Source organism: Montipora foliosa, chromosome 3 (assembly GCF_036669935.1).
Source record: "Montipora foliosa isolate CH-2021 chromosome 3, ASM3666993v2, whole genome shotgun sequence".
Taxonomy (NCBI): Eukaryota; Metazoa; Cnidaria; class Anthozoa; order Scleractinia; family Acroporidae; genus Montipora; species Montipora foliosa.
The window spans coordinates 23,496,351-23,503,820 of NC_090871.1; the positions used below are offsets into that span (position 1 = coordinate 23,496,351).

The window sequence follows — 7,470 nt, forward strand, 5'->3', positions numbered from 1 at the left end:
GTTTACCCTCATCTCCCCTAAATTAACCACGTTTACCCACATCTACCCTAAATTAACCACGTTTACCCTCATCTACTCTAAGTTAACCACGTTTACCCACATCTACCCTAACTGAACAACGTTTAACCACATCTACCCAAAGTGAACCACGTTTACCTTCATCTACCCTAAGTTAACCACGTTTACCCACATCTACCTTAAGTTAACATTGTTTACCCACATCTACCCTAAGTTAACAACGTTTACCCACATCTACCCTAAATTAACCACGTTTACCTTCATCTACCCTAAAGTAACTTCGTTTACCCACATCTACTTTAAGTAAACTACGTTTACCCACATCTACCCTAAGTTAACCACGTTTACCCACATCTATCCTAAGTGAACCACGTTTAACCACATCTACCCTAAGTTAATGACATTTGGCCACATCTACCCTTAGTTAACCACGTTTACCCGCATCTACCCTAAAATAACCACGTTTAACCACATCTACCCTTACTTAATCACGTTTAACCACATCTACCCTTAGTTAACCTCATTCTACCACGTTTACCCTTAGTTAATCACGTTTACCCACATGTACCCTAAGTCAACCACGTTTAACCACATCTACCCTATGCTATCCTCATTTGACCACTTTTACCCTTAGTTAACCACGTTTACCCACACAAATCTGATTCCAAAGGTGCCAAGAAAGGACCGTGCCTGCTAATTCAAAGGTAGTTTTGCTCTCTTTACTGAATATGCGGGAAAAGCAGATCTTAACGAGTGTTATTAAAATCCAGAAAAAGGAAATTGGGGGTAACCAAGCATTTTTCGAAGATAATTAATCAACAATATTTGAAAAAAGGTTTAAAATACAAAACATTTTATGGATATCTTTTCCAAATTGAACCTTAATTATCTCTGAAAAATGCATGGTTACCCCTAATTTTCTTTTTGGATACCAAGAGAACTTGCAAAGTTCTGATATCTCCGCATAGTTTTGAACCGCGCCAAAATATCCCTGTATTAGAGATTCGCAGAACGTATGCGCAATAACAATAGTAGGCACCGTACCTAAGATATTAACACAGGGTTAGTTTAAATCTCCGATAGCTCCAACAGTTTAAGATAACCATGAAGGTGGTTACCTTAGGATAAATGTTGGTAGAGCGAGTATAACTTGGGGTAGCTCATGGTCAACGAGGTATAACGTGGCCAAATGAGGTGAGATTAGGGTAAACGAGGCCAACTTAGCGAAGATGAGGGTTAAAATGGTAGAACGGGGTTAACTTGGGGTGGATGAAGGTCAACGAAGTATCAACTAGCCAATCTAGGGTAGATCAGGGTTAAAGTGGTAAACTTAGAGTAGGTGAAGGTAGGCGAAGGTCAACGAGGTATAAAGTGGCTACCTTACGGTAGAAGAAAGTACACGTGGTTGTATTACAGTAGGTGGAAAGATAGGGAAGATGAGGGTAAATATGGTTAAGTTAGGGTATATAAGCGTAAACGTGGTAGAACGAGGTTAGATTGGGGAAGATGAGGGTAAACGTGGCTAACTTAGGGTAGATGAGGGTAAACGCGGTTAACTTAGGGTAGATGTAGGTAAACGTGATTAACTTAGGGTAGATAAGGCTAAACGCGATTAACTTAGGGTATATGTGGGTAAACGCGGTTAACTTAAGAAAGATGAGGATAAACGCAGTTAACTTAGGGTAGATGTGGGTAAACGCGGTTAACTTAGAGAAGATGAGGGTAAACGCGCTTAACTTAGGGTAGACGTAGGTAAACGTGGTCAACTTAGAGTAGATGAGGGTAAACGCGGTTAACTTAGGGTAGATGAGGGTAAACGCGGTTAACTAAGGGTAGATGAGGGTAAACGCGGTTAACTTAGGGTAGATGAGGGTAAATGTGGTTAAGTTAGGGTAGATGAGGGTAAACGCGGTTAACTTAGGGCAGATGTGGGAAAACGTGGTTATCTTAGGGTAGATGTGGGTAAACGCGGTTAACTTAAGGAAGATGAGGTTAAACAGGGTTAACTTAGGGTAGATGTGGGTAAACGCGGTCAACTTAAGGAAGATGAGGGTAAACGCGGTAAACTTAGGGTAGATGTGAGTAAACGCGGTTAACTTAAGGAAGATGAGGGTAAACGCGCTTAACTTAGGGTAGACGTAGTTAAACGTGGTCAACTTAGAGTAGATGAGGGTAAACGCGGTTAACTTAGGGTAGATGAGGGTAAATGTGGTTAACTTAGGGTAGATGAGGGTAAAATGTAGTTAACTTAGGGTAGATGAGGGTACACGCGGTTAACTTAGGGTAGATATGGGTAAGCGTGGTTAACTTACGGTAGATGTGGATAAACGTGGTTATCTTAGGGTAGATGTGGCTAAACGTGGTTAAGTTAGGGTAGTTGTGGGTAAACGTGGTCATCTTAGGGTAGATGAGGGTAAACGCGGTTAACTTAGGGTAGATGTGGGTAAACGTGGTTATCTTATTGTAGATGAGGGTAAACATGGTTAACTTAGGGTAGATGTGGGTAAACGTGGTTAAGTTAGAGTATATGTGGGTAAACGTGGTTAACTTAGGGTAGATAAGGGTAAACGCGGTTAACTTAGAGTATATGTGGGTAAACGTGGTTAACTTAGGGTAGATATGGGTAAACATGGTTATCTTAGGGTAGATGAGTGTAAAAGTGGTTATCTTAATTTAGATGAGGATAAACGTGGTTAACTTAGGGTATATGTGGGGAAAGGTGGTTAAGTTAGGGTAGATGAGGGTAAACGTGGTTAAGTTAGGGTAGATGAGGGTAAACGCGGTTAACTTAGGGTAGATGTGGGTAAACGTGGTAATCTTAGGGTAGATGTGGGTAAACGCGGTTAACTTAAGAAAGATGAGGGTAAACGCACTTAACTTAGGGTAGACGTAGGTAAACGTGGTTATCTTATTGTAGATGAGGGTAAACATGGTTAACTTAGGGTAGATGTGGGTAAACGTGGTTAAGTTACGGTAGATGTGGGTAAACGTGGTCATCTTAGCGTAGATAAGGGTAAACGCAATTAATTTAGGGTATATGTGGGTAAACGTGGTTAACTTAGGGTAGATATGGGTAAACGTGGTTATCTTAGGGTAGATGAGAGTAAAAGTGGTTATCTTAATTTAGATGAGGGTAAACGTGGTTAACTTAGGGTATATGTGGGGAAAGGTGGTTAAGTTAGGGTAGATGAGGGTAAACGTGGTTAAGTTAGGGTAGATGAGGGTAAACGCGGTTAACTTAGGATAGATGTGGGTAAACGTGGTAATCTTAGGGTAGATGTGGGTAAACGCGGTTAACTTAAAGGGACACTGTCACGGGCTGACATACGCAGTAGCATTCACTCTCTCCGAGACTTGTCACGCTCGACCGCCATTATGGAAATATCGGTAAGTTGAAGAATTCTGCTTTTTTTTTTTTGCATTAAATCAAGTTTATATAAAGCAAATGGTATCTTTATCTAAAGCAAATTCCCCTGTCTTCGACCTTTCGTTTCCGCCCTGAGTTGATGCTTTTACCGCCATGTCCGGATCTCCGCTAGACGCCATTTTGAATTTGTGATTGCTAGTAACTTGAAAAAGTCAGGCTGACTTTTTCAAGTTTCGATCAGCTACACGAGCATGCGCAGACCGTGACCGTGTCCCTTTAAGAAAGATGAGGGTAAACGCACTTAACTTAGGATAGACGTAGGTAAACGTGGTAAACTTAGGGTAGATGAGGGTAAACGCGGTTAACTTAGGGTAGATGAGCTTAAACGTGGTTAAGTTAGGGTAGATGAGGGTAAACGTGGTTAAGTTAGGGTAGATGAGGGTAAATGTTGTTAACTTAGGGTAGATGAGGGTACATGTGGTTAACTTAGGGTAGATGAGGGTACACGCGGTTAACTTAGGGTAGATGCGGGTAAACGTGGTTATCTTAGTGTAGATGAGTGTAAACGTGGCTATCTTAGATGCGGGTAAACGTTGTTAACTAATGGTAGATGTGGGCAAACGTGGTTAAGTTAGGATAGATGAGGGTAAACGTTGTTAACTTAGGGTATATGTGGTAAACGTGGTTATCTTATTGTAGATGAGGGTAAATGTGGTTAACTTAGGGTAGATGTGTCTAAACGTGGTTAATTTAGGGTAGATGTTGATGAACGTGGTCATCTTAGGGTAGATGAGGGTAAACGCAGTTAACTTAGGGTAGATGTGAGTAAGCTTGGTTAACTTAGGGTAGATGACGGTGAATGTGGTTATATCAGGGTAGATGAGGGTAAACGTTGTTGACTTAGGGTAGATGTGGTAAACGTGGTTATCTTATTGTAGATGAGGGTAAACGTGGTTAACGTAGAGTAGATGAGGGTAAACGTGGTAACTTAGGGTAGATGAGGGTAAACGTGGTTAACTTAGGGTAGATGAGGGTAAACATGGTTATCTTAGGGTAGATGAGGGTAAACGTGGTTAACTTAGGGTAGATGTTGATGAACGTGGTCATGTTAGGGTAGATGAGGTTAAACGCAGTTAACTTAGGGTAGATGTGGGTAAACGTGGTTAATTTAGGGTAGATGAGGGTAAACGGGGTTAACTTAGGTTAGATGTGGCTAAATGTGGTTAACTTAGGTCAGATGAGGGTTTACGTGTTAGAGTGAGGTTAACTTAGGGTAGATGAGGGTTTATGTGGTATAGCGATGTTCACTTGGGGTAGAAGTTGGTTAACGTGGTTAACTCAGGGTAGATGAGGGTTAACGCTGTATAATAGGGTTAACGTGGCAGAACGACATTAACTTAGGGTATATGAGGGTGAACGTTGTTAAGTTAGGTTAACTTATGGTGGATTGTGGTAAACGTAGTTTACTTAGGGTGGATGCGGGCTAACGTAGTCTAAAAGGACACTTGGTGTGGTATATATTGTGTTTAAAGTTGTAACGTATGGGACGTCTTATGGGCCTAACATGAACGCCTTGACAGAGCTGAGAAACGACTGCGCATGCGCCAGATAGGGAGCACAAATCGTGCATGAGACGCGAAGTGTCCATTTCGATCGTTTTGATCTCGTCTTCTGCCTGTGTCACTTTATAACTCTTGACGGTGTGAATTTTGGAAGTGAGATCGTGGTGATTTAATTGAAGGAGACACATCAGATCTGTGTAATATATTTGTGTGGAATTTTTGGGCCTTGAGATCCAAACCCAGTTAAATTTGTTTGGGAATATGCGCTGCAGAAACTAACCGAGGCTACGGTGAGTGTTCCATATTTGTTTTTGAAGCATGAAGTGTTCACAACGTTTGGTTAAGTTTGCACACTAGGGTATTGCCCATGCAATCTCTACAGTTTTCATCAACAAGATAATTTGGGCAGGGTTTTCTGAAATCACCTTTACAATCAATCATACATGTATTTACAATGCGTTAATTAAACGTAACATGTTCTAAGAGCATTATTTGAAAGTTGTCAACCTTCTCCTTGAACCAAGGCAGCAGTTCATTTAGAGTGCTGCCACTCTGCAATAGCCACTTAACCTCCTGACTGCCCCCATAAAGGCAGCTGTCTAAAAGAAAACACCTTGCCAACTTGTGAAGTTGGAATGAACACAAGTACTGGCCAGAACTACATAGTAAATATTGAAGTTCTTTGTCCCTGTCTCAGGGCATTTCTTCAATGAAAAGGTAAATTGGTTGCAAGACTGGCCTCTGAGATTACACTCAGAAGAAGTTCTAGTTGCACAGTAGTGTGATCAATAACATTGTTTAATTTATTGCCATAGTGTGGCTTGATTACAGAATCATAAATACTTGCCCACCAAAATACCCTGTGCAATCTTTAATCTTTAATCTTTAATGAGTTTACTCCTAAAACAGCAATAACTATACTCAACTGACACACCCATGTTCGGGAGACTGTTGGCCTGTTAATTAATGGAACATCCATATATTAGGGAAAGAACAATTTGTTAAATAAAAGTGGAAAGTCCAGGCTCTACTTCCTGTTAATCCTAGGATTATTGACGGGGAAATACTGCTTCAAAGTGGCACCGAGTGACTTAATTGTAGTCTAGCTTCCACAATCGCCAAATAATAATGATCTATCATTATTGTAATAATGCAACACACTTGGTGTCAACATCTATGTCAAAACTTGAAAGATGGTATTTTTCTTTTCCCCTTGACTGGCCATTATTTGCAAATCTATGTTCAACCCCAATGTCCAAGGCAAAATTATGGTTAGACTCAAATTTAAGAACATGTGTTAAGGCAAACAGTTAAGGGTCATTGGTTTATGTGTGGTTTATAGTATGTTTATATGGTTAGCTCATCATGTTTTCTTTGTCTTGGTTGTGTAATAAGAATGACTTTTTGTACTAATTTTTACAGCCCCCATAAAAACTGATATGTGCAGTTTCCTGTGTCTAGGAAAATAATAATATCATTATGATATTGTAGATTATAGCATTGTAATATGTCTCTCATGGACAATAACATTCATTTTCGTTTTTTGTCCTTAGGGAGATGGATCCACCTGGTATTATTTGCGGCAGTTTTGTGAAATATTAGCTCTAAAAGGAGCGAGAAGAAATTCAGCCTTTTTTTCTCAGCAATAAACCACAATAATCTTATTGAGTTCACTTTGTCCATGTTGGTAGTGTGGAACAAAAGACTGGATAAAGTCACTGAGAAATCCAGACAATGCTGTTGAGTTTTAAGCAGTTTCTTTAGTACTCTTCACATTGTCAAACTTTTCAGTTTCTTCTTAGAACTGAATACCAGTCCTTAACCTTTTTTCAGTTATGAACTTTTTGGACCAGCACAGAACTTTAAGATGCCACTTTCTTAAATGTTGTACCTATAAAACAAAATGGGGACAACATATTAAAGCAAAAACATCACAAATGCATGTTGTTTGCACCTGCACGGAAACTTTGCGAATGCTTTTGATCTGATGAGTTGCCAACCCAGTAATGCTTCAAATACATGTAGTGACGTCGAAACCCAGAACACCTCCAAACACATTCAATGACAAGTTGTCAGAGAAAAAATTAAAATTAAAAACAAACATCTTCTTGAGCATTGGGACCCACATGGAATAGCCCTTGCATATGTGTATTATACTGATGACTGGATTCCATCTACTTAATATACAATCATCTTTTTAGGATAATACCACCTAGGCCAGTCGGCAGATAAAGCTAGAGTGAACTTCTTGCTATACAGCTGAAAATATTAATTTTGTGGAATGACCCTTTCAGGGATGTTTCCTAGTTGTCTATGCTCTAAAGATTTTGTTCAAACTCATCAAGTACAATGTAGCATGCATGTGTGAAATGTCTCAAGTTTAGATCAGTTTTGCAATATGCACTGTGTTGTCTGAACTGATCCTTGTAAAATTTTTGTAGTTTCTTGTCAATTGTTAAATATGGAAAAAAAAGGATTTGCTTTCTGAAAGAAAAATAACATTAATGACGTCTCTTGATCAGG

General features: G+C 39.7%; 1 long non-coding RNA gene across 1 annotated transcript; it reads left to right on the plus strand.

The window, feature by feature from the left end:
* Positions 1–4,993: 4,993 nt before the first annotated feature.
* Positions 4,994–6,616, plus strand: LOC137994641 (uncharacterized). The gene is made up of 2 exons (XR_011122159.1): positions 4,994–5,237; positions 6,501–6,616. It is a non-coding gene; the product is annotated as an uncharacterized lncRNA (long non-coding RNA).
* Positions 6,617–7,470: the final 854 nt, after the last annotated feature.